Source organism: Lutra lutra, chromosome 8, assembly GCF_902655055.1.
Source record: "Lutra lutra chromosome 8, mLutLut1.2, whole genome shotgun sequence".
Classification (NCBI taxonomy): domain Eukaryota; kingdom Metazoa; phylum Chordata; class Mammalia; order Carnivora; family Mustelidae; genus Lutra; species Lutra lutra.
Genome location: NC_062285.1, coordinates 127,452,484 through 127,479,178, shown reverse-complemented (window position 1 = coordinate 127,479,178; position 26,695 = coordinate 127,452,484). Strand labels below are relative to the sequence as shown.

At 49.5% G+C, this 26,695-nt stretch overlaps 1 protein-coding gene across 3 annotated transcripts in view; it reads right to left on the bottom strand.

Annotated features, from left to right (window-relative positions):
• CHST11 (carbohydrate sulfotransferase 11) overlaps positions 1-26,695 on the bottom strand; it is a 259,981-nt gene that overhangs the window by 96,539 nt on the left and 136,747 nt on the right. The window lies entirely within an intron of this gene.

The window sequence follows — 26,695 nt, the reverse complement described above, 5'->3', positions numbered from 1 at the left end:
AAAAGAGAGCCGTGGTTGCCAGGGGCAGCGTGGAGGGGGACATGCGGAGCTGATTGGGGGATGGAGGGGCATGGATGTTGTGCGAGATGAGAGAGTTTTAGAGAACTGTGGTACAACGACATGAATATCCTCGACACTACAGAACCGCAGACTTAGACATGGTTAGGATGGCACATTGTTTGTTATGTGTTGTTGACCACAATTTTGTCAAAAAAAAAAAAAAAAAAAAAAGGATAAATGCCTGTGTAGACAGATTGGGATGGTCACCGGCCCGAGGAAGAGCAGGCCGGCCCACAGCGTGGGCGGGGAGCCCCGTCAGAGAGCAGGGCTGCAGACCCCAGCCCTTTGGACCTGCTTCCAGGGGGTACGTAGCTCAAGATCAAAACCAACAAGACTCATCCATTCACAGCCTCATTTCCACCTGCGAGCCGCGTCGGGGCTTCCAAGACAGAGCGGGTGGCTCTTCTAAACCGGGTTTGTAAACCATGCCTTCCATCTCAGGGCCTCAGGAATTTAGGACCTGGCAAGTTAATGGTAAACACGGCAGCTGTATTTTCTAAATTACCCCACATGCACCCTCTGCTCTCCAGAGGCAACCGGCAGGACACACATCAGGGATCACTTGCTGGCTGGCCTGGGTACATCACACACTGGCCGCGGCCCTCCTCCCGGACCCCCACCTGGTCTGGTACCCTCCTTTCTTCTTGTAGACACCCGGGATGTAGGACCCCATCAGCTGCCGCCTGCGGGGCTGACAGGCGCGGCTCCCCAGCGAGAGGCTTTCCTTTGTGTAATTAGATCAATTATCCTGCTGCCTACAATTACTGCCACTGCCTGGTGCCACTTTTAGTTGATTTGGCAGTTATTCTTCTCCTCTCAATCAAACTGCAAGTAGGATCGCACCGAAAATGTAAATGGCCGTTAAAAAACACTCAGAACTCTCTGCATTTTTCATGAAAGCTCTAAGAACGGGGGTGAGCAGGGATAATGGGACAGAACGTGGGTTGGGGACCGCGGAACGTGGGTCGGGCACCGTCGCACCTGCTTCACGCTCCACGGTCCTGCTCTATGGGTCTCCTTATCCCTACGTACCCTGTCCCCCTCCTTGTCTAGTGTCACCAGGGGTCTTGCTCCTGCAGACACAGAGAACTAACTGAGGTGAGGACCAGAGACCAGAAAACACCCACCGAGAGCTTCTGGAAGCAAGATCCGTGATAAGAAAAGAGGTCCAGTGAGCTGGGACTGGAAGGAGGCGAGAGTAGGAGAAAGAACAAATTAAAAAAAAAAATTTAGGAATAAAGTGCTATAAAGACTGAGGGGGGGAAGTGGGGGAGGGGACTGGACGGTCATGGCGTCTGGTTTCATTTCATCGAGACCGCCCAGAATGGCCTTGGGTTGGTCGCTTCTGCTCAGTGCTCTCTCCAGCACAGGACGCAGTGATGGAGGCGGGTGGGGGGCTCTGTTGAGATGTGAAGTGACAAACAGCCCGTTGCCTTGAACAGACCAGCTATTCGATAAATGTTAATTAAATGATATGCGCTCAAACATCCCTCATTTCAACACGAGCAATTTGGGTGTCACATTCTTGGCGCACGTTAAACTTTTCCGGTGCGAACCCACAGATCATGCTCACATGAACGGACGCCAAACCGTAAATCAGGGCTCCTACATCCGGTATTAATTTTTTAATGCAAAGAAGAATTGAACATAAAGCTTGAGATTAATTTAGAAATTAATCCAATGGTGTTATGCTGGATGGTTTTGAACCAGGAGAGGAAGTGACAACTGGATGCTGATAAAATCCAGGTATTAGAGGCCGTTTAAGCTATCTTTAAATGGGGCTAAAAATCAGGAATAATCATAATGATGATTAATAAATACTTACGTGTTAAACTCTCTCCAGGAATCAAATCATTTAATCCTTGTACCAACCCCTGGAGGCAGGGCCACTGTTACCCACGACCTGCCCAGGATCTCAGAGACGGGATGTAACCCCAGACCCTCAGCACTGCTGCCTGAGGGAGCGCCTACTGTGTGCAGGACCCTGGGGCCAAGTTCGCCAAGCACTACTGAGCCTCCTACATTTGAGGCCAAAATCCAGTCTGCTTTCAAATTCCAGCCCATGTGGAATTGTCCCACTGGCTAGCAAAGGCTTGGGTGGGACCCAGTCCCCGCTTGTCTGCCCCAGAGACTCTGCGAACACAGGCCCCCCTACCATCATCTCCCCCTCCCCCCACCCCGTGCCCTCCTTCCCCTGGGCCCGGGCCTGTATCTCCAAGGCACGTAAGTATATGTGCGAGGGACCTTTCACAGCCTTGGCTTCTGATCAGCGAGATTACCTGGGCAAAGGTCCACGCACCCCAGGCTGGAGGAGGTATTTCGATGGTAGCACCTGCAGTTCAAAGCATAAACAGGAGATTCCCTGCCTGCAAGAAAAATGCACCCCCCCCCCCCAACTCACTAGGTTCTGGTGCAGCTGCAGGAGACCCCGAGCAAGAGTTAGACCAAAGTCCTCAGAAGAGCTCTGGCCCCTCCTCCACCTTGGTGACCTTCCCAGCAGTGTCATCAAGGCCACATCTCCCTTGCCGGAACAATCTGAAGGATGTCGGCGAAAACAAAGCAGGGAAGTTCCTAAATTTTTTCTTGACCACACGCCAGCGCTGAAGACAGAGCGGGTCATTTTCCTTCTTGCGAAACGCTGAGGGCAGAGTAACGCCATTGCCTTGCATCTCTCCTCCCTCCCCACCCCTACTTCTCTCCCGTCCTCCCCACACCCATCCGTCGGTCCCAGCATGGGAAGGGGGTGGGGGATGACAATTTTTGGGGGGCTGCCAGCTTGCCCCGTCCGTCAGCAGAGCCTCTGCCTGGTCATTCATGAAGCTCTCGAAGGTGACCTCCGGTATGGCAGCACCACGTTCCCTATTCCATTATTCCAAGGGGTGTCTTTTATTTCCCCCTCCTTGACTACTTTGTATGCACTGGCACAAAATTCTTCATCTGTCCAACACACATACTCTAACTCCTGGGCAGATCTGGGTCCAGAGAGTTGCTATGTTAAAGATTTTATTCTTTTTTTTAAACTGCTCCATGGTGGAAGCAGCCCTTGAAGGCCTCTTAAGGGAAACTGCATGGGTCCTCCAACCTCCGGCCAGGCCGGCCCAGGCTATACTTGGAGGGGACGGAAGGGAGGGGCAAACAGACTTGAGCCCAGTCCTAGCTCTGCTGCTAACTGTGTAACCTCAGGCCGGACCTTCAGACTCTCCAAACCCATTTTCCCTTGCCTGAGAGGGGCTCACAGCAGCACGTGCCTAACAGATTGGCTCTAAAGATGAGCAGGAGTGTGTGTAGAACGCCCCTCGTGTGACACCTTGGCCTGTACGTGGAGAATGCTTAACACGAGCTAGGGCCTACTGCTGTTAGGGTTACGGGTAATGGCAAAATCAGCCCCCATCTGTAACGTGGCAAGGGTGAGTGACCTTGGTTCTGGTCCATTCTTCTGTGCTTCCCAGAAGGGTGGAGGCCACCTTTCCCTTGCCAGAAGAATCTGGAGGACGTCGAAGAAACTACTGACTGACCATGCGCCGGCTCATCTCCATTCGCTCTTTCTTTCTGTCCTCTTACTCATTCTCTACCCTTCTCTCCTCCCCCAGGAGGCTGACCCTGTGGACCATGTCCACAGGGCTCCGGGCGGACTGTGGGCTGACCTGGTCCAGACTGGCCGATAGCAGGAACCAGCAGAAGTAAAGTGAGGGAGGGAGGGAAGGAGAGTGAGAGAGAGAAAGGGGCACAGGGAGAGGAGGGTGGACAGGAGAGATGGGGGTATATCTCCCCTGCTTCCACTGTAGATCTGTTGTCCCATGCCTTCAGGCCTCAAGGTGGCAATGGCTCATCTCGGTGCCCAGTGTCAGGGCTCCCGAAATCTTGCTCGTTTCCTCGTTCCTGCTCAGGTCTCTGCACGTGGTTCCTTCACTAGAGAGTTGAATTCTGCTTCCTGCCAGACCCCGCTAAGCCACTGAAGTACCATGGCCATCCCTTCATGGGGCGTGGGGATGATTAAAGGGAATGGTCGAGAGGGAGCCCAGCTTTGGGTATAGCCCCAAATGACCTTGCTCCTAGGTTGCAACTCGGAAACCCTGGCTGCACTAAAGTGAAACCAAACACAGCCCAGGCACTTGTACCTCGTCAGATGCCGAAGGCTGTCAGGAATGTACAGGGGTACAAGGCTGTCAGGAATTTCTAGGGGGGCCTGGGTGGCTTGGTCCATTAAGCGTCTATTTTCAGCTCAGGTCATGATCCCAGGAGCCTGGGATGGAGTCCCACACTGGGCTCCCTGCTGAGTCTGCTTCTCCCTCTGCCCCTCCCCCTGCTCGTGTTCTCTCCCTCTCTCTTTCTCAAATAAATAAAATCTTTAAAAAAAAATTTTTTTTTAAGATTTTAAAAAATTTATTTGACAGACAGAGATCACAAGTAGGCAGAGAGGCAGGCAGAGAGACAGAGGGAGAAGCAGGCTCCCTGCTGAGCAGAGAGCCCGATGCGGGGCTCGATCCCAGGACCCTGGGATCATGACCTGAGCCAAAGGCAGAGGCTTTAACCCACTAAGCCAGCCAGGTGCCCCTAAAAATTTTTTTTTAAAAAGAGGGATGTACGTTCCAAATAATAGCAAAAGATGGAAACAATGTAGATGCTCAAAAATGAGGGACTGGTTAAGTGGGGGGGCGGTAAAAGAAATAGGATGGTGGGGGAGTCAGCCTCCATGGTGGATCCAAAGGACCCTCCCTCCTGGTATTCATGTCCTCCAACACTACACAGAGATGACCTACGTGACAAATAAGAGTACTTTCCAAGTGGCTTTGTGTGACCCTCAAGGCTGGGTCATAGAAAAGACATAGCTTCGCCTGCCTGTCTCCTTCTGGGGTCATTCACTCTGGGGGAAGCCAGCTGCCATATTGTAAGGACACTCAAGGAGGCCAGAGGAAAAGCACCATTTGCCGGCCTCAGGAGTGAACCATCTCGAAGGTAGGTCCTCAGGGGGTCCAGCCTTCAGGTGACTGCAGCCCAGACCAGAGCTGCCCAAGCAAGCCACTCTCAGATTCCTGGCCCACAGAAATTGTGAGTGATAACGATTATTGTTTCAGTCACTCAATGTTGGGTGATTTATTATAGCAACAGATAACATGTAAATAGAAACATTATACAGTAGGTAGAAATCTTAATTTGGAACATTTCATGAAGTAGAAAATGTTCACTGTTAAGTCAGAAGAACAAGATAGAAGATGTGATCTCATTTGTTTTAAATTTACATTTTTATGTATTCCATCAAAAAGACTGGGAGAAAATAAATTTAAATGTTTACAATGATTACTTTTGGGTAGAATTAAAGTTCCTCTAATTTTCTTTATGTCTTCCTGTGTTTTCTAAAGTGATCACTTTTTATAATCTGAAAAAACATGTACTTCAGAAAAAAAAAAGCTTTCCTGGTATATAAATATATACTTTTTTTTTCCTTCTTTTTTTTTTAAATGGAAATTTACTTTACATAAAGTGAAAATACTTGGCTCCAGCTTTCCAGAGGAGCCTGCTGACTTCCGCCAGGAAAACACAAAGACAATGTCTACCTTGCAGACTGACCCCAGCCCCTTCCTGATCTCATCTTGCTTCCTTCCCGTAGGCCTTGTCTGGGAGCTACATGACATATTCCAGCCCACAGTGTCCTTCAGAGAAGCTTGGATGTAACTGGGACCTTCAGAAGGCTCCACTTACAGCACAGTGACAATGGGTTGCCCAGGCTCTTCTTGAATGCTTCCCGTGACGGGGAGCTCACCTCCACGAGGTGGCCCATCCTGTGGCAAGCAACCCTCATTGTTAGAAACATCTCACTGAAACAAATGGCTTGTTCCTCTTAAAGTCAGTCACTTATTTAGCAAACAGGAAAGAGTAGCTGGTCTGCAAGCACCATGACAGTGGGTACTTTGCTCTACTCACTGCTGTACCCTTGATACTGGGCACAGCATTCAATACACAACAGGTACTCAAGAAATATTTCTTGAGGGGCGCTTGGGTGGCTCAGTCATTAAGTGTCTGCCTTTGGCTCAGGTCATGATCCCAGTGTCCTAGGATCGAACCCCACATCGGGCTCCCTGCTTGGTGGGAAGCCTGCTTTCCCTCTCCTAGTCCCCCTGCTTGTGTTCCCTCTAGCACTGTGTCTCTCTCTGTCAAATAAATAAATAAAATCTTAAAAAAAAAAATTCTTGAATGAATGACTGAGTAGGCGACTGGGCAAACAAAATCGTATTTCCCCGGCAGTTAAGGCTCTGGGGGCTGAGTATGGGATGGGAACACATCCCATCGCAGCCTTCTCAGAGTTCAGAGTCCAGCAGGGGAGACGGGCATCAAAGAATAACTAATAACTAATAACTAAATAACTAATTGATGAGTGCAGTGGGGGAGCCCTTTAAGGGCTCCCGAGCAAACCTGGTTGAGGGAGGTCCCAGGAGATCTTCCCTGAGAAAGCAACATTTAAGACAAGGTCTGAAGAAGAGGCAGGACTTGGCCAAGCAAAAGAGCAGGGTTAGGAGGAGGAGTGTTGCAAGCAGGAAAGAACCCAAGTGGGGGCCACCATCACTCAGGGCAATCGAGAAACAGAAGCGCGACAGTGGCAGTGGTGCCCAGGGAAGGGTGGTGAGGATAAAGGGATGAGCCCTTGGGAAGCAGGACACAGAGGACTATGAAATGTCACTTCCTACCCCCTGCCCGGGGGGGGGGGGGGGGGGGGATGTGGGCAAACCATCCCCTGTGCCCACCCCCCACCCCAGGGAGCAGAATTCTGCATACGAGACGCAGGAAGGGGCTAAGGAGGGACTGACATGGGCAAGGTGATGGTGAGCACGGCCCTAACTGTGGAGCGAACCATGTCTGCTGTGACCACCACGAAGGCTGGCTTGGCCCCAGCAGACGGGCGAGGGCGAGGATGACAGGGTGACGGCCGCCTGCCGGAAGGTGTTCACCCCTTTACGGCCAAGAACTGAGCTCTGTAAACTCATCTGCTTTACTGCTGCTGTTTCTCTCATTTCAGATTTGTTTAGCCTCTCATTTCCTAGTTTAATTTCCTTTTAATAAAGCCCTCATCTTGTCCTGGCTCACCTAATGGGAAAAGGGATTAGTCTAGGGCCAACCCGGGAGGAGGGTGGAGGGGACGGCTAGGGGTCCCTTAGAAGCCAGGCCCAGCGAGGGAAAAAGCAGGGGCTGGGGATGTCCCTCCGCAGCCCAGGCAGAGAGACAGCAAACCTGGGAGGAGCCAAAATAAAAACCTCCGCTCACGGTGCCCACCCCACCGGTGGGTTACTCCTCCCCGAGCTCGGCCAAATTTCCAACACGAGCGTCTCTTCCAAAGCCGGAGCAGGGAGGCCCGGGTTCCAGGCCTGGCCTGCCCCCCTGGTCCTGCGCTGGGCAAGCTCTTAAACTCCCCTGAGCCTCAATGTCCACGCTCGTGTGACAGACAGATAATCAGAGTTTCTGCCGCGGAGGATTCTTGCAAGTCCCTGACACAGAGTGAGCGCACTCAAACCACAGGAACTATTCCTACTCATTGGAAAGTTGGATGAACCCTGCTTCAGGGATTGGCCCTGGGGGACTCACGCAGCTAAGCTACGGGCCCCCTCCAGGATGTGGGGCCAGTCTCTGCCACCACCCCTCCCAGCTCTGACCAGACCCTCCCAGCCTCAGGGACCGAGGTCGAGGTTCAACCCCACTTTTGAGGGACAGAGCTGTGTTGGGGATGCCAACATTCGTCTCCTACCCCTACTGGCCAGCCCAAGGCCGAACCACCCGGTCAGGAGTGTGTAAGCCAAGGACGCACAGCTTGCTATCAATGGAAGGTCCAGGACTCAAACCCAGACTCCAAGCCCTAGGCTCTTTCCTTTGTCCCCTGATGCTGCTGCTGAGGCCCCAAAACAAGGAGCAGGGAGACTCATCAGGAAGGAAGGCAGACTGGCTCGTCGGGACACTCGGGCAGTGCTGGGCAGCACCAGCCAGCGCCAGCAGGCATAGGTGGGCCTTTCTGGCAGGTGCATCGAGGCGCTCTGCCTTTGAAGGGAGGAGACTGGCCACATGTTGGACACTGGAGGCAGGAAACCGAATCCAGCCTTGATGAGGGATGGAACCGAGGAGAAGCCACTTAAAAGGTGATGGAGGAAAGACGCTGGTGGGAGGGTGATCTCGGAGGAGGCCACTGCATGTCACGTTAAGCGGTGGAGAGTCGAAAGGCAACCCTAGATGAAATGCAGTGGGAGGATGTGGAAGCCCGCCCAGGTGTCTGAAAGGTGGGGGGTGAGCCACTGTAGGGATGTCTGGAAACTTCGCAGAGCAGAGAGATATTCATGGGTGTGGGTTCTGGATGTGTTGCGTGGAGGGCAGTGCAGCAGTTGGACCATGAGGAACATGGGGAAGCTGCTCTCAAGATGAAACGGTTCTCCTGCTCATGAGTCATTTCAAATGATACCAGACAGCTCCCCGGGAGAAACCCTCCAAGAAAACCAGCCTCCAGCAGCAGATGGCCACGTTGAAGACACCAAAGGCGTCTCCCCCTTCCTGGCTAACTGCACCCTTAAACTCCAGCGGGAATAAGGAAACTCGAACTGCTTTCTCTTGGTACCAGAGGAGTAAAGTATAAAGGTTAGGAGAGGACCTGATGTGCCCCGTTACCACCTTGGGTCGAAACAGCAAAGGTTGTGCTTCACCGGGGCGAACGAACCCTTTCCTGAGATTCGCGCCAGACTCTTGGGCACAACCGACATTTCCGCCCCTGATCTAGAATGAGCTGTTCCAGACAAGACAAAGAAGTTTCCCAGATAAGAGAAAGCTCTCTAAATGCAAACAAACAAAAACAATGATGAAACGTGTGTGTGAACAGAAGTCGTCAGACTGTTCTCTAAACTCTCAAAATGGGAATCCTGTAAACATGTCAGGGTCACAATAAGAGACATACTGAGGAAAAACAGGGGCGCCTGGGTGGCTCAGTCCATTGAGTGTCTGCCTTTGGCTCAGGTCATGATCCCAGGGTCCTGGGATCAAGCCCTGCATCGGGCTCCCTGCTTAGCAGGGAGCCTGCTTCTCCCTCTCCCTCTGCCTGCTGCTCCCCCTGCTTGTGATCTCTGTCAAATAAATAAATAAAATCTTAAAAAAAAAAAAAGAAAAGAAAAAGAAAATCAGACTTCTCCACATGGGCGGATTCCCGTACTATGTGGTAGAGAGACTCGCTTGTGGTACAGGAAAGTGACAGGGCTTGGATTCAGAAACCATGGGACATCATCCCAAGGGCACCGTGGCACTCAAGCACTCTCAGAGCTTCGGCTTCCAGCTCCCGCATCTACACAGTGGGTGTCCATGAGTAACAACTCAATGGCCTTTTCTTTTCTTTTTTTTTTTTTTTTTTGAGACGTTAAATGGGATGAGACATCTTAAAACCCGGCCCGTCATTAGTATGGTAGTGGAGTCCTTAATATACTTTCAAAAGTAACCAAGAGCTGCAAATGAACCCTCAAACCTCAGCAACCTTTGCATGACTACCGGTCCAGCGGCATATTTTTTTAATTTCAAAAAACATAATTTTGTTTTTATTGTTTTATTGATAAAAGTAATACATGTTGATTGTAAAAAAAAACCTCTTAGATATCAAAAATAATTCAAAAAGACAGATTTTGTGAGGTAAAAAGTAATTTTAGAAGTCTCTTGAACGTGCTTACTGGCTCTTGTAAAGAAACCAGATACAGGCTTGAGATTTTGTCAAGATCTTCCCAGGCGCTTTAAGAAATGCACAGACACTCTATCTGTCTTCCCGATGATAGCATTATTCTGTGCATGCTGCTTTGTAATCTCTTCTCATTTACAGTGTCTCATGAACATTCTTTCATATTAAAAATCACAGCTCTGCACCGTCATCCTAAAGGCTGCTCGGGATTCTGCAGTAGGGTTCCACCATCCTTGTTTAATCTCTGCTGAATGACTTCTGGTGACGTCTAATTTTTCACTGCTACAAACCACACTGAGATGATTTTCTATGTCCCTGCGCACTCTCCCAACTGAGTTTCTTGGCAGTGGAGCTTGTGACACGCAGGACTAGAGAACTCTACAGGGGAAGGGGGCTGCCCTGGGCCCTGGAGGATGTCTAGAGCACCCCTGGGCTCTATCCATGAGACACCAATAGCAGCTCACCAGTTACAACATCCAAAATGGCCAGACACTACCAAGTATCGCCCCTACCAGGCTGGGGGGTGGGGAACGGGGAGCAGGGAGCAGGGCACAAAACGCTCCCTGGTTGAGAACCACTGCTCTGACATAAACTTGCCAGACCAGGATTCCATACCTTTCACATTGTGGTACTCATTGCTAAAATGCCCTCCAGAGGTTAAGTGTCCCAGCCAGACCCAGGAGATCCATCCTCCCTTCTATTTTTGCTAGTGTAGAGGTGAGTAGGGTCAGTCCACTGTTTTTTGGTGTTCTTTTTTTTAAATTAAATTAATAGACTTTTCTTTTTTCTTTTCTTCTTCTTCTTCTTTTTTTTTTCTTGAGTATTTTAACTTCAAAGAAAAACCAAGTGGAAATACAGAGTTTTCCTTTAGTGGCTCACCTGCAGTTTCCATCATTCACACCTTCCATTGTGTGGTGCCTTTGCTACAGTCGATGAGCCCTTATTGATACGGGACTTTTAACTAATGTCTGTAGTGTTTTGTGTGTGTGTGTGTTTTTTAAGATTTTATTTAGTTGACAGAAAGAGTGAGAGAGCACAAGCAGGGGGGACAGTGGGAAGAGAGAGGGAGAAGCAGACTCCCTGCCAAGCCAGGAGCCCGATGCGGGGCTCGACCCAAGACCCTGGGATCATGACCTGAGCTGAAGGGAGACGCCCAACCATCTGAGCCAGCCAGGTTCCCCTAATGTCTGTAGTTTATATTAGGGTTCACTCCTTGTGCAGGGACATTTATCCACTATTACGATATCATACAGAATCGTTCCAGCACCCTAAAAATCCCTGTGCTCGTCCTATTTCCCCTTCCCATATCCCTAATCATTTAACTGCCCCCATGGTTTTGCCTTTTGCAGAATGTCATATAGCTGGAATCAAACATTAAGTAGCCTTGGTAATATGCATTTAAGGTTCCTCCATATCTTCTTATTGCTCCTTTCTTCAGAGTGCTAACCGACATTCCATTGCATAGATGGACCACAGTTCATTTATCCACGCACCTCCTGAAGGACATCTTGGTTGCTTCTAAGTTTTGGCAATCGTGAATAAAGTAGTCATAAACATCCCTGTGCAAGCTTTTGTATGGACATAAGTTTTCAGCTCATCTGCGTTAAGTATCTAAGGGTACAATCGCCGGTTACTATGGTTTAAGACTATGTTTAGCTTTGTAAGAAACTGACAAACTGTCTTCCAAAGTGGCTGCATCGTTTTGCATTCCCACCAGCAGTGAGTGAGAGTTCCAGTTGCTCCACATCCTTGCCAACATTTGGTGGCATCAGTGTTTTTGGATTTTAGCCATTGTAATAAGTTTACTTGTCTCTCATGATCGTTTTAATTTGCAGTTCCCTAGTGACATGATATTGAGCATCTTTTCATGTGCTTATTTGCCATCTGTGTGTATTTACTGGTCAGGTATTCAAGTCTTTGACCTATTTTTAATTCCGTTCCATTCTCATTGTTGAAGTCTAAGAGCTCTTTGTTTATGTTGGACACCAGTTGTTGGTTTTTTTTTCTTTTTTTAATATAAGATAAGATATGTTTTACAAATATTTTCTCCCAGTCTATGGCTTATCTTTCCAATCTCTTAACAGTGTCTTTTGAAGAGCAGAAATTTTTAATGAGACCCAACTTACAAATTTTTTCTTTCATGGACTGTGCTTTTGCAATTGTACCTCAAAAGTCATCACCAAACCCATGGCCGCCTTGATTTCCCCCCAATGTTATCTCCTGGGAGTTATTCATTACAGTTTTGCATTTAACATTTAGGTCTATGATGCAATTTCAGTTAATTTTTGTGAAAGGGGTAAGATCTGTGTCTGAATTCACTGTTTAACTTCCCCCTTAAAAAAAAATAATAATAATTAGTGAGGCCAGAAATTTGTATTCTCTCCTGAACAGCCTGGGTATGTTCTTTGCCCAAATTTTTGGTCATGCTCATCCAACTATATTTATTTTTTGCCATTTAAATACTGGTTTTACATACAGTGAGTTTTACCCATTTTAAGCATATGATGAGTTTCCAGAGCCGTAAAGTCCATTAACAACCGCAGCTACCACCGCCTCCAAATTTTAAGATCCTTCCCTTATCCTAAAATGTTCCCTTGTGCCTGTGTATGTGCTCTCTCACCCCAGCCCCAGGCAACAACTGACCTGCTATCACCATAGCTTGGCCTTTTCTAGAATTTCCTATAAATGGGATTAGACAAGTTTGTAGTTTTCGGAGTCTGGCTCCCTTCACTTAGCACCTTTTGCTGAGATTCAAACCCTGCCCCTGTGCCCCCGCCTGGCTGCACATACTAGACCTTGTTCCTTCTTGTTCCTGAGCAGCACTCTATTCTGTGGCGATACCACATGGCACGTACCTGTTCGCAAGTCTGTACAAATTTGGGTTCTGTCCAGTTTAGGTCCTTCAGGAAAATTCCTGTGGATGTTCACGTATAGTACTTGGGCTGTGACCAGTTGCTTTAATATATTTTGTCATATTCATCCTCAACCCTTAATATACAAGCATGTCCTTACTGCAGACCAAACCATGTCAACGGATACCAATAAAGGGCGGTGCAGACTAGGTGACTCCAGACCTAGATTATTTCAAAGCACAGAACGGGAAGTTACTGCCCCACACCCCTGCAACTGAAGGATGGCATAATAAAATTCTAACAAAAAGTCATGAGGAGCCAGATGTTAACTCTGAAAACTCCAATCCCTGAAAGCTACCCAATAAACCAACGTGCATTGAGAGTATCAATGCACAGGAAATGCACTTTACGCTGACATTTGCAAGCTTAGCACTCCCAAACTGACATTTCTAGAAAAGACATTCTCCGCTGGAGCGCCAGGAGAAAAGGCATGAGTGCAGCACTCTGGCCCTGTGCCTGCCACTGGTATTTGGGATTTGTGAAGCTCAAAGCCACTGCTCTTTAAAGACTGCTGGTGCCTTTCTGGATTTAGGCAGAAGGAGGGGAAAAGCTAGAAACTCAAGTCGCAGCCAACAAAAGGAATTGTAGGACCTGGACCCATTCAGATAGAGAAACTTCCCTCCCATATTCAAGAGAGATTTCCACCAAAGTAACACAGGAAGGGGAATGGGGACACAAATGCTCCATAACTCCTTCTCTTCAAAGTGACCAGGCCAAAAGAAGGGGATTCTGTGTTACCCCCACCTTTGACTTTGCACCACGTGTACCCACCCCATCCCCACCTCCTCAAGCCCCAAGTGTTCCCTTCCTCATGAGAGTGCTGGGTGCTGGATACCCTTTCCCATCCCATCTGGGCAGGAGTTCAGGTCAGGATACACCCCCACTGCTAATAGCATCATCACTTTACACATGAAGAAACTGAGGCACAGAGACATTAATGGCCTGCCCAAGGCCACACAGCTGCTAAGCAGCAGAGCCAAGATTCAAGTCCACGCTCTTAACACCACACAACTCCACTAAATAAGGAAGTGGCACAAAACCCAAGTGTTGGGAGAGTAAAGAGAATGCTCCTTGCTTCTTTGCCTGAGTTGGCCATGAAAGGCATCACAGAGATGGAGGGTACCACAGGAGGCCTAAAAAGCCACAGATTTTTGGGGGGCCTCGCAGGCTGGCAGGAAGAACACAGAGAACAAAGGTACAGAACTGAACAATGGGCTGAGACCCAGGATGTTGCTCTGGCTCAGCATTCCCCCTCCAGGTCTCCACTGTCCTCTCTATAAAGTACAGGGTGACCCACAATGTTTCTTCAAGTCAGACAGTTACCCGCTTTGGCCCAAGTGGAAGGTGGTAGGATTGGGTGGAGAAGTGGGATGGGGTCTCTAAAAGCCATGAACAGCGCAGAAATGAGGATATGGGCTGGCCGGCCTCCTGGATCTGGGTCCGGGCAGCACTGCTCTGCCATGCCACCCTGGATCAGTCCCGAGAACTCAGCGACTCCATTTGCAGAATGGGACGATGGTGGCTACGACCTCAAGTAGAACCTCATACAAAGACCTACAAGTCTTGGCACATAATACATGCTCAGTAAGTGCTTGCTCTCTGGTCATGACCATCACTGCACAACTGTGCTCTATTAGCACTGTATACAAGCCAGCCCACCCTGCCTAGAAGGAAAGAGCCCACAGGGGCCCAGCAAGGATGACGTTCCCTGGGGCCGTGTTGTGTGCTGGCCCGGTAGCTGCAGGACTGCTTCTGGGCTGTGTGATCTCAGGCCACCCTTGCGGCCCCTGGGGTCCCCGCTCCACTTCTGCAGACGCGGCTAACACACTTCCCCCAGCAGCAGTGAGGGGCGGAGACCCGTCCTGCGGCTCTGGCAACCCACCACGCCGGCAAACTGGAGCCGTCAACGCAGTGGTTTTTCGTCTTGTTCGATGCCATCATCCAGCTGAACTGGCTCTGCCAGGGGTTTGCGCTGCCGGGTGCCTCCTGCACGTGCCTCGCGAGCCCTGGGGATGGGACAGTGGCTTGCAGGATAACTGGCAGTTTGGGCCCTTTTATAAGAGCCAGGGCATGTTTAAAGGATTAGAAGCCGTGGACACATGCCACCGACTGACCAGGGAGCGTTCCTGATGGAAGGAGCCTTGCAATGCTCCTGTAAGTGTGGAAAAGTACTTTCCTTCCTGAAAAGGTGGCTATTCTGCACCCCCCACCCCCACGACAGTGTCTTTTGCAGAATTTTGCTATATACAAAGCACAGGCTTGGGGGCAGGGGTGTTGAGCCCCCTCAGCGTGTTACTCTGGACTCCCAGCGGGAGGTCAGATATCACCAAATTAAAGACTTTGTGATCAATGAAATTTAAAAGAGGAGTGGGGTTGGCTGCGGAGGCTGGGCAAGTCTTCAACTGCATTTTTGCTCCAAAGGGAAAGGCCTTCGTGCCAGCATTCACACCACACACTCTTCCTTGTCTCTCCCCACCTCCCCTCTGCACGTGATTATGAATGAATGAATGAAATGAATGAGCCGTCCAATGAACGACCTCAGGAGATAAATGGAGAGAACACCTCTCATTGAGGGGGTGATGACTCGTTTTTCAGCAGAACGTTCCTAGGGGGTTAACGCTCGTTCGGAAGACAGATGAGCAGGAAGCAGCTACCTCTGGGTTAAAAACACACGTGGTGAAACAGAGTCACCCAACCAATCCCCAAACACAGGGGACACCTGAGCGAGTTGGCCTCGGGGCTAGTAAAGGGCCCTGTCACAATCGCCCAGCAAACATGTATCTGACATATAAATAAAATGACCCCTAGAAGTTGCAGGAGTGAAAACACAGAGAAGCAGAATGGAGGAGAGACCCTGGAGGAGAGATCTGGGAATGGAACAAGGAGTGCAGGGAGCATTGAAGGGGACGGATAAGGGGGCAGCTCCAGTCCCCGAATGAGACCCCGGCGGTTCTGGGAGACCTGAGGCAGGACCAGCGCCTCTTCCTGTGCCTTCCTTCTCTTGGGTCATTCTCCAGTCCTGAGAAGCTAAGTCACATGATACCATCTGGATTCCCCAGGAAGACGTCCCCACCTCAGAGATCCTAGATAACCAAACAGCAGCCTTCAGATCGCAAGCTGCCTTTCGTTCCCCAAGTCCTTACTGTGCATCTACTCTGCGCCTACTGTACGCCAGCGACTTGTGGTACAGAGACTGTTGTCAGCACAACGGACACGGCCCCATCCTCACAGAGCATCAAAGCTAGTGCCCATCAGCGAATCGCCCAATAATTATTCACGGTCACGGTTGCAATGAATTTGGAAACCAAGCTCCAGGAAGACAGGGTTTCGGGTCTGTTCTATTCGCTTATGTGTCACAAGTGTCTAGAACAGAACCTGCCACGGAGCCGGTACCTGGTCAATCTGGGCTGGATGAATGACCTGCTAGAAAAGAGCAAAGGGTAAGAGTGTGATGAGGGGACCTAAGCTAGTGGGGCACCAGGGAAGGCTTTCCTGCAGAAGCCACATCAAGTGGATATGAGACTGCATAGGCGCTCCTGGGGGAGGGAATGTGAGCTGGGGGAGGGGACCCGAGTGTCAGGACTGAGAAGCCTCCCCTTGGGTGTGGACAGGGGCAGGCAGGGGCCAGATGGTGCAGAGCCACCATTTGGGATGTTTTTTGAAGCCTGCCCAGCCCCGCCCCACCCCACCCCTCTACACAAAAAGAAATCCAAATTAAGACAGTAGAGGGAGAGGGGAAACATGCCACACTCCCCCCCACCGCCACTGTGTTCTTCCCCTTCCAAGGCCACTAAGTAATTAAAAATCATTTGATGATATATATCCATAGAATAATGTATGCTTTCTCCTAATTGTTTAATAGATGGCAGTGAAATAAGCATGAATTACTGCCCCAAATGGAATATTCGTCAAGAAGAAGGATGAGCCATGACCGCCTGGTGCTCCCATTGAACTCGGGAGCAGCAAAATAGTTCAAGCTTTAGGAAAGAGAGCACAACACAAAACAGAAGGCAGCCCCCTCCTCCTGCTTCCTGGCAAAGCCCAGACGCTTTCATGCCATTCATGCGCTTATTCCTGGATGCAAGAGCTCTCCTCCTGCCAGTGGTCACGCTGTGATGAAAAATGAGGGATGAGGGACAAGGGACGGCCTCAGCCTGACAAAGCCAATGATAAAGAGAAGAGTTTCCCCATGGGTCCCAGAGAACCACAGTTTCAACGCCACCCCCGGTGTCACCGGGAGGCCCACAGCCAGCGCCTACACTTCCTAGCTTACAGGGACACCCTTCATGTCACCTATCACTTCAGTGTGCTGGGAAATGGGCAGGGTGTTCGTGGGCTCCCCGAGAGGGGTGAGGAAGAGTGGGTGCTGTCTGCACAGAGCCATCGCCAGCCCCGGACGCAGCTGGAGGGTGACTGAGGGACGTGGGGTCCTTTCAGAGAAGAAACCTGGAAGAGGACAGCACGAGCAGCAGCGGCGGGGAGGTTTCCAGACAAGCTCCGCCCCCCTCCAACTGTCAGCTCCACCCCTTGTCAATTTCTGACATTCCCCAGCCAGGGACTCCCTCCCTCCTCTGCGCTGCGTTTCAGGGGCCCTGACCCCTAACAGGACATACTTGGAAACCCAGACTCCCTCTTGGGTTCAGTAGCTCTTACCTCCTTCGGCTCAGCGCTGCCCTTGCACAGAATTCCACCTGAGCTGGACAAGCCTCTCTGGGGAGCAACTGGGGGCAAGGACTTGGGTGTTTTAAATCCCAGGCTTCAGCGCTGAGCACACAGTGGGCACCTCCTGAAGAATCAGAAGCCTCACCCCTGTAACTCTGCTTACGCTGTGTCTCCCCTTCCATCTCCCATCATCACTCCCAAGGCTCTCTGTCCTACGCTTGTGGCACACACCACCTTCCCAGGGTGGAAGAAAGAAAGAAGCTGGAACTGGGAGCCCTTGCAAGCTCCCAGACCCACCTCCCCCCATCCACACCTACCCCCCAATATACACACCTCTCACTGTGGACATTTCTGGGACTGGATCTGAATGCACAGTCTGCTGTGTGACCTAAGAACCCGTGCCTGCATCTGTCCTCTCGCAGCTCCAACTTACAACCCATCCAGACAAGACAAGAATTTTGTACAAGGGACTTGAATAAGGATGCTTCCAAGGAAGGCAGGGACATGATGTAAGAAGTCACCCTTGGTGCAACGCTCTGCTGTCACCACCTTGAGACTCTTAATTCCTAACAATATTTTATCCAGAGGCCCCGCAAATAATGTAGCCAGTCCTGGAAAGAAGAGAGGAGAAACGAAGAAGACCAGCAAGGATAGAATTTCAGGCTCAGTACCAGTCTTGCACCCAATCCCGCGGGGAGCTCAGAAGCATGACTTCACTCCTCTGAGCTTGTGTGACTTGAGGTTAAGGGCTGCACAGGAAGAGGTTAAGCTCCTCGATTCTTCTACATGTCTGTGCAGGGGCAGAAGTAACTCCAGTAGCCCAAATGCAGCCTCAGAAGCAAGTTACAGGTGTGGCCGTAAAACCCAAGCACGTAGAAGTGGGAGGATGGGCGCCCAGACAGTGGAAGGGGACCAGAGGGGGTCTGGGCAGAGCGCCAACAATATCTACTAGCACTGTCAATAAGATCACTCAAGTTGAATGATGGGATGCAAAGTATGAGGGCTACAGAAGAGCAGATGATTTGCCCTAGGTGATCCGACCGAAAGGGATTTCCATGAAGCCACTCTCCTCCAAAAACAGAAGCTGTCATCCTTTCTCCCTGCCAGCCAGGGTTCATAAACACACCACCATGAACTCGCCTCCCTGCCTCACCTCGCTGCGTCTTCCTACGTTTGGTTAACAGCATCTCAGATCGAGCAACTAACTGATGCTTAACGCTCTCCGGCAGTCTGCACACATCCCGTGGCAAATTTCCATGAACACCTCCTACGAGCCACATTGCGCGACTGCGTGTTCACACGACTACGGGTCTCCCTGGGGTCACCGGGGACCCTTCTTTTTAAACTGAGCCCAACTAAGATCCCGTTTCAAGAGACAGCCGTTCTTTAGGTCAGACTGAAATTGTGGGGTCCAACTGCCTACATAAGTTGCCTAGCTATCCAAGTTAGGTCCATTCCTCCATATTTGGGGACGTCAATCTTGATTCAAATTCCTGATCGAACGGATGTCTAAGCTTTTCAAGGAGACAAGAACATCATTATTTGCCTTGAGAGGTTTTGAGGAAAGAAATTAAAGGGAGGGCACATGCACCCACTTATATCCAATTTGCTTGAGTAAGCTGACACAATTTTCCATCTGCTTTGCCCATTTTTGCCCCGAGGAGGAGGAGACACTGCCGGTTTCCTTTTTAGAGATACAATTTACCAAGCTCGTTGATGTTCTCCTGTCTCTTTCCCCTTTAGCCCGGCTTCTCAGATTTCCTTTCCAGCCAGGTGGTGGATTGTATTTCTAAACTCAGATGCCACTGGCTCCGTTGGGGATCACCGTCGTTTTTATGGTTGTAACAGCTAACATTTACTGAGTACTCACCACTCGCCAGGAACCGTTTTATGCATTTAACATAAATTAACTCATTTAATCTTAACGGTAAAACCTATGAAGCGGGCACTGCCATTACTCCTACTTTACAGATGAGATAACGGTGGCACAGAGCGGTAAAGCAACTCACCCAAGGCCACACAGCTACAGGAGTGGTCAGAAATCTAAGACGGCCCCTGTTGATCCTTGCCCACAGTAGTAGGCATGTCCTGTATAATCCTCTCCCTTTGGGGTGCACAGGACCTGGGCGTATGATAGACTGTATAAGGCAAGGGCACAGGGATTCTGCAGATGTAATTAAGATCCTTAATCAGTTGACTGTGTGTTAATCAAAAGGGATGCTCTCCTGGATGGGCCTGCCCTAATCAGAGATGCATTTTAAAGAGGGCTTATACTTTCTCTGAACTCAGACAGACTCTCCTACTGGTCTGGAAAGACCAAGCTGCTGTGATTTCTACAGCTACAAGGAAATGAATTCTACCAAGAACCATGAGAGCTTGGAAGGAGACCCAAGCCAAGCCTTACAGGGGAGCCCAATCCTGGAGGACACCTGGATTGCTGCATGAGCCAAGGACCCAGCTAGGCCTGCCCAGACTCCTGAATATGAAAACTGTGGGACAGTTGATGTGAATTGTCGTAAACTGCTAAGTTTGTGGTGATTTGCTACGTAAAACAAATAGAACTAGTAGGGGGCAAGGCTGGGCTACAAACCCACAGAGCCTGACTCTAGAGTTCTCTCGTGTTACCCTTTTCTATTTGCCACTCTAGATCTGGAACCTGGGGTGGATGAGAAAGGAGTCACTGAGCAGAATGGTCGGAACAGTCTGTTCTTACAAAGTGTCTCATTCTCACCCCATCTATCCAGCACCTGTCATGTTTCAGGAACTACAGGAGTCATAAAGCAGGCATAGAGGCAGGCAGCATGGACCCTGGCATCCAATGGGGAAGAAGGCACTCACCAAATAACATAAGAATAATTACAGTAAGCAAAGGGCTATAGAGAAGTAAAGGTGCTAAGGGAACGTGTAACGGGTCCTAAGGAACACCTTGGCCTGTGTCTGAGCAGGAATCAATCAAGCGGAAGTGAGGAGAGGGGGAAGAGCTTTCTAGGCAAAAGAAATAGCATGTACAAAGGCCCAGTGGTAGGAAAATGCAAAATGGAGGAGGAACTAAACCAGGTCCCAAATAGCTGGAAGGGAAAGAGAGTCCTGAGATGCTGAAGAGGGAGGCAGGGGCCAGCTCCACTGGAATGATACTGCTCATTATAGCTGACCCTGACCATCTTCCACAAGAGCAATTCACAGCCATATTACCCAGGACAATGGAAGCACATTTCATGGAGAACTAGTGGCCCAAAGTCAAAAGCACTGCTTTCTGAGAAGGGAACTGGAAATGCTTTCAGACTCAACCAGCCCTCATAGGTTCATGTTGTGATCCTGGCAGCTGAAAATAGAAATCCTTTGCCACTTGTCTTTCAATGCATGTAATAACACAGAGACAGTCATGGTCAGTTGCTGTGAGAGGTGGGGAGCCACCTGTAGCACGTGTCAAGCCGGAGATAAGGCCCCTCAAGGAAACTCAGGACGAATGGGACCTTTGGGATTAAGCAAAAAGAACCACAGTCTCCTGTCTCCTGACCTCAGGCTTACTGGCAAATGTTGGGGGCCTGAAGCTCACTGCGTCCAGCCCTGAGTCACCAGAAGAGGAGCAGCACATGTCCCAGGGCTCTTAAGAGATGGAGACTTAGAGCACTGTGCCAGGCAGCAGTGAAGGGAGTGATGGCAAGAGGTGACAGTGGGGGTAGGGGTCATCTCTTGCTGCTGTCACTTGCCAGCTGTGTGACCTACGGCAAGTTATTAACCTCTCTGAGCTTTGGCGTCATCATCTGTCACATAGCGTGTCTACATTATGGAGTTGTGATGTTTCAGATAAAGTACAGAAAACACCAGAACTACACCTGGAACAGAGAAAGCATGCAAGGAACCATGAACAACTAGAAGCACCGCTGTTATGACCAACACTCTGTATCATCAACATCATCATCGTCATCACCATCATCACTACCGTCATCATCATCATCATCATGATTACCATCATCATCATCATCGTCATGATTACCATCATCGTCATCACCATCATCATGATGACCATCATCATCGTCATCATCACCATCGCACCACCACCAACAGCAGCAGCATATCCTATCAAGTACAGAACTGGCCTTATGAACAAGCTTATAAGCTTTAATCTTCCACGGTCTGAGAAATTCGAGTTGAGGATGCGTTAAACACTCAGGAAGGAGAGAGAAGCCCCCCTCCCTCCAGGTCCCAAATATTGGGAGTGTTCCATTCTTGGTGGCCACGGCTACAGCAGAGAATTCAAGTCCCAAGGTCAAGGAAACATACTAATTTTGTCCACCTCACCGGTGCTCTGAACCTGGGCTCCCTAAATCATCTGTTGATTGCAGTCTGGTGCCCTAATTGGTCTGACTCTAGAGAGAAGGACGTGCTGATGTGCTAATGAGAATATTCCAGTCCTTGTAGCAGTTACAGTTTGATTTAAATTAATAAATTGGCTTCTCGTTTATTTTTTAAAATCACAGGGGGAAAAAGCCTATTCCCTGGGGCATCTCCAAGGAAATGTTGCATTTGCATCCACAAACACATTTTGACCACTCTTCGGGGCTCCCCAGGCCAGAGACAGTAATTAAAAACACAAAGCATTCCTGTGTGCTTCCCAAATGCACAGAACGCTTTCACACTCGTTTTTTGTCTTTTTTTTTTCATTTGCTCTGCCTCGATCTTATAAAGTATTACACTTTCCTTGTTTCTCGGGGGTTGGGTGAATGCTGCTTTTAAGGTTAACATGAATAGACAAAAGTTCTGGTCTTTTTAAAAGAAGTTGTTAGTGACATAATTATAAGAGGGGGTGTTGGTTAGAATGAATTGTACAGAAGGCTTTATGAGGTTTTAAAAAAGCTTTTCTTATTAAAGAACTATAAAACCTCACCAAAATAGCTCAAACAAACTTGGGAGAAGGCCAGTCATAATTAGTGAAAACCTAAAATGCAGAATATTTTTTTTTAAATGCACTTTTAATACGTGAAGTCCACATAGTAAAAAGAACCCACAGCTAATAAAGCGCCTGTGTCTTTCACAAACAAACAGGACTCCGTGAATTGGGCTGGTGTCCTTAAGGAAGGTAAAGGGTCCCACTCCTCGAGCTTGGAGGGAGGAGCCTCGTACGCTCACCGGGCCTCAACTTCTTTATATGAAAAGAAATCCGCCACCACGGGAAAGGGCAGGATCATCTCTAGAGACCTTCCAGCTCTACAAGACTCGTCTTTTCTAATTACGTTCACACTAGTAATTTGCTCCTTAAATGCCTTCTTCACTGTGCAGGTGGAGGAAAGGCTACATATTCTAAATTAGCAGGGTTCAAATTAATGAGCTTTTACCGTCTTCCAGGTCGATTTGGAGATGAACGAAAATAGAAAAAGAAATGAGATCTAGTAGCACGTATTCTGACACAGAAGCGCAGGCTCACCTGGTCGATTTCCGCTGCCGGGCCAGCTGTTCAACAGAAGCATGAGACGGGCTGCTCAGGTGTTTTGCTTTTTTCAGAAAGAAGACATCAGTCAGCTGCCCGTTGGTCCAGCAGTGGAGAGTAAAAGGATGACCGCTGGGGTCTTTGAAGAAAATGGAGACAGGCATCCCCGGGCGGAAGGATAGATATTGTTGGAAGTTCAACCAATTTTCCAGAACATTTGGGCATCTCCGATTTTTATCCCGGGGAAAAGGTTATTTCAGTGGTTTCAAAGGTTTTTGTATCACTGCTTAGAACAAGGACGGGCCTAATAACTACAGGCGTAAAGGCTGATTCTTTGGTGGGTGTTACAGACAGAACGGTGTCCTCCCCAAATCTGTTTGCTGGAGCCCTAAACCCCCAGTGGGACTGGATCTGGAGACGGGGCCTTTACAGAGGTAACGAGTTTAAAAGGAGTCATAAGGATGGGGCCCTCATCCCTTAGGAATCAGTATCCTTAGAAGGAGGGACACCAGATCCCTTTCTCCCCTCTCTGCTTGCACGGAGAAAAGGCCACGAGAGGCAGACAGGGGTCTGGATGCCAGGAAGAGGCCTCACAGACCTTGACCCTGCTAATGCCTCCATCTTGGACTTGCAGCCTCCGGCCAAAAACATCCATTGTGGGAGGCCGCCACTCTGGGCGGTGCCTTGGGACGGAAGCCCTCGCTGACTAATCCTCCCGGGGAACATGCGGTAACAGGGTACTTGCTGAAATCGAGCACGGGCGAGAGTACCAGGCCCCTGCTGAGGACTCCAGGTGCAGCATCCCGCTTAATTCTCATGCCAGCTACAAGGTGCTATCGGGATCCTCGCTTTCCGTGAATTATTGGCTTTATTGGTTTGTTTGTTCATTCCCTCGTCCCCTTCACTCACTCACTCGACATACCTCTGGCAAGCACCGCACTTGTAACTTTCTACAGTTACAAGTTACAGAACACTTGGATTCCAAGAAGGCCTATAATGGATACCAAACGCGCGGCCCACGTGGCCTCGATGTGACCCTGAGACCACCCACACGCTCAGTCCTGAGGGATCGGGGTGTCGCCTCTTCATACCCATTGTTTTAAACCACCTCCGTCCTTTTTCTTCTCCTGCCAATTATGCACTGACCCCTTTTTAGACCTCAAAATTGAGGTTTGCACGTAATTGCTCTGACAATTCCCTCAGTATTGAGGCCGAGACTGAGCGCATCTTAATGAGATGCATAATTGCTTGCACAATGCTTTCAGTTCACTAACCGTTCTGTGATTCAGCTCAGTAATTCATTTACCACCCATCTTCCCTCCATAAAGCCTTCAGGTTCCCCTTCTCCAGCCTGAGACACTGAGAGCGAGCGCTGTGTTTCCCTGGAGTCCCCATTCATCACAGTCATTCTGCTCCTTTGCAATTTCCAGCATGGAGACCCGTCCGTGCTACACCGAAGGCATCTGTTGCTTGAGACACTTGGCGTGGCAGCGGACAGGACCTTCGAGAGGCTGGTGCATTTCTCCAATCCCCAAACAAGATGTTCATCATCGTCGTCACTGAAAGTAAATAAGCCTCTCCTGACTTCGTCAGGCAACAGCCGATGGAGAACCGGTGGCCAGCACAGAGCACTGGACACCACGTGCACGGTCATCTACCAGCGGCAGCCTGGGCCACGACTGCACACCAGCAGCAAAATGTTAACACCCACATTAGGCTTGGTACTAGAGTTTACACACCGCTCCCATCGTCTACACCATCGAGGGAGACAGAGAGAGGCACCAGCATTATTCCCACCTCCAGGGGTAAAAGACCTGTGCCCTGGCGGGGGGGGGGGGGGCGGCAGGGGGGGCTACGGGACTTGCTCAGGAACACCCTTGTGGTATGGCAAAGCTTTGACTTTGCCATACTTTGTCAGGACTTTGAACTTGGGGCTTCCAGCTCTCAGCCTTGTCCAAAGGCCACCCATGAACCAAATCCAGCTCCGTGTAGTCATTTATACGTGGTCTAGGGCTGTGCTCACCCTGCGGCCGCATGGCCGATCCGTCGCAACAGAGACCTACAAGGCTCCCCATCCAGGAAACAGGTGTGGACCTGAGCTAGAACTTTAGGAACCGCCTTGGTTTAGTACTTTAGAATGCTCTGGCAGAATGAGGTGGCTTTGGGGTGCCTTGACTCTTCGTATGTGGGCAACCCTGGAGTGAGCACTGAACTGGGAGTCAGTGGACCCTGCCTATGGCTGTGGGGGTTACTGGCGATGGTGCACACAGACATACCCCCTTCTAGGTGCCTGGCCTTGTTCTATCATTTTACTGTGTCTTTAAATGTGTCTTCATTTATTCCTTGCAACAACTCCCCTGAGGCACCTACTGGGATTATCCCTACTCCGACAGAAGAGGAAACCAAGGCCCAGACAGGTTAAGTAACTTGCCTGAGGTCCCCCAGCCAGTGCTGGCAGGGCTATCTGCCCTACACCAGCTCACTCCACTACTCCCTCCTGGAAACTGGACTTTAAAGTGTGGCCTCATCTCAGTTTGTTAAGAGCCTTAACAATACCGGCCAAGTCCCTTCTGCCCAGTGAGGTTCTAGGGATTAGGATGTGGACATCTTTTGTGGGGCTGTTCTGCCTACCACAGTTTAGGACGAGAGTTAACTCCAAGCCACCTGCTGTGACTGCCCCTGGGTCAAGGGCAAAGTCAAGGACAGCACAAGAGAGGGAGAACGGAGGTCTGCCCTGGTTCCCTTAATGGGGTTCTGCAGCCCCTGCTGTACACGCTCACTTGAGCTTGAGGCTGGCTTGACTTTGATTCCCCCAAACAGATCCTTTCCCCAGGCCACGATTAAGGTGTCCACCCCCCTCCCCGGAACTGATGGGTACAATCTGAGGACTTTCCCAGGATCCCACCAGGTAAACCTTGAGATCAGAAGCACAGCCACCTTCCAAGATTTGCACTGATTTGGACACTGCTATTTAGCAAGTTAAATTTGAAGAGCGGAACAGATGAAGACAAGCAGACAAGCAGGGTTTCTTAGGCTCAAGAAAGCCCCCCCCCCCCCCCCCCCCCCCCCCCCCCCGCACTAATAGAATAACGAATGGTAACAATTTGCCAGGGGCTGTTTATCTTACAAGATGCTTATCACTTCTTCCTCTCTGAGTTACACCATGTACCCTGGGGAGGGAAACTCCATTATTAATTGCAATGGACTCTCATTCTCCTAGCTCTTGGTTCTTATTTCAAGATTGGGAGGCTTGAATCTCAGTATTTTTTTTACTTTTAGCAAAAAGAAAATTGCAGTGTTATATGCTCTTCTCTGATAAGACAATAAACAAACCAACCAACACAATAAGCTCATTTTTCCACCTGCTCAAGAAAAACGGCACTTGGCTATAAGTGGGGGGCAGGAAATCAGTTCCTCTAGATCCTTCTCATTAAGAAAGGAGTTGGCAAATTATTTCTCCTATACTGATCTCTTAAGAGCTCAATTTTGAAGAGAGCGATGAATCCGCCCATTTTTTGGCTCTGTTTGGAGGGATGTTGGAAGAGAAGGCTACTGATTAACAAGAGGTTTGGAGATTATCTGTGGATTTCTCTCTCCTATTCAGTCCCTTTCCCCCAGGACCATGAATAATTGGATGTCAGCTGCTTCTGAACTCCCCTAGTATCTGCCAATTCCTTTAAAAAGTCACATTTCTTTTCAGACACCAGCTCATTTATGCTGTAAACTGGAGGAAAACCTACTGAGAGCCAAGGCTAAGATTCTCAACGGAGATTAACCACTCTACGAACAAGAGAGACCCAAGGCTGAGAGCAGAAAGTGGAGGTGCCCTTTGTAAGCCAGTCTAAGTGGTGACAAAACACTTTTGAGGGACATGTCCCATGACAGCCTCCTGATTTCCAAATGTCACTCTAGCATGCAATTTCCCTATAAAATGAGATAAGACTTTCA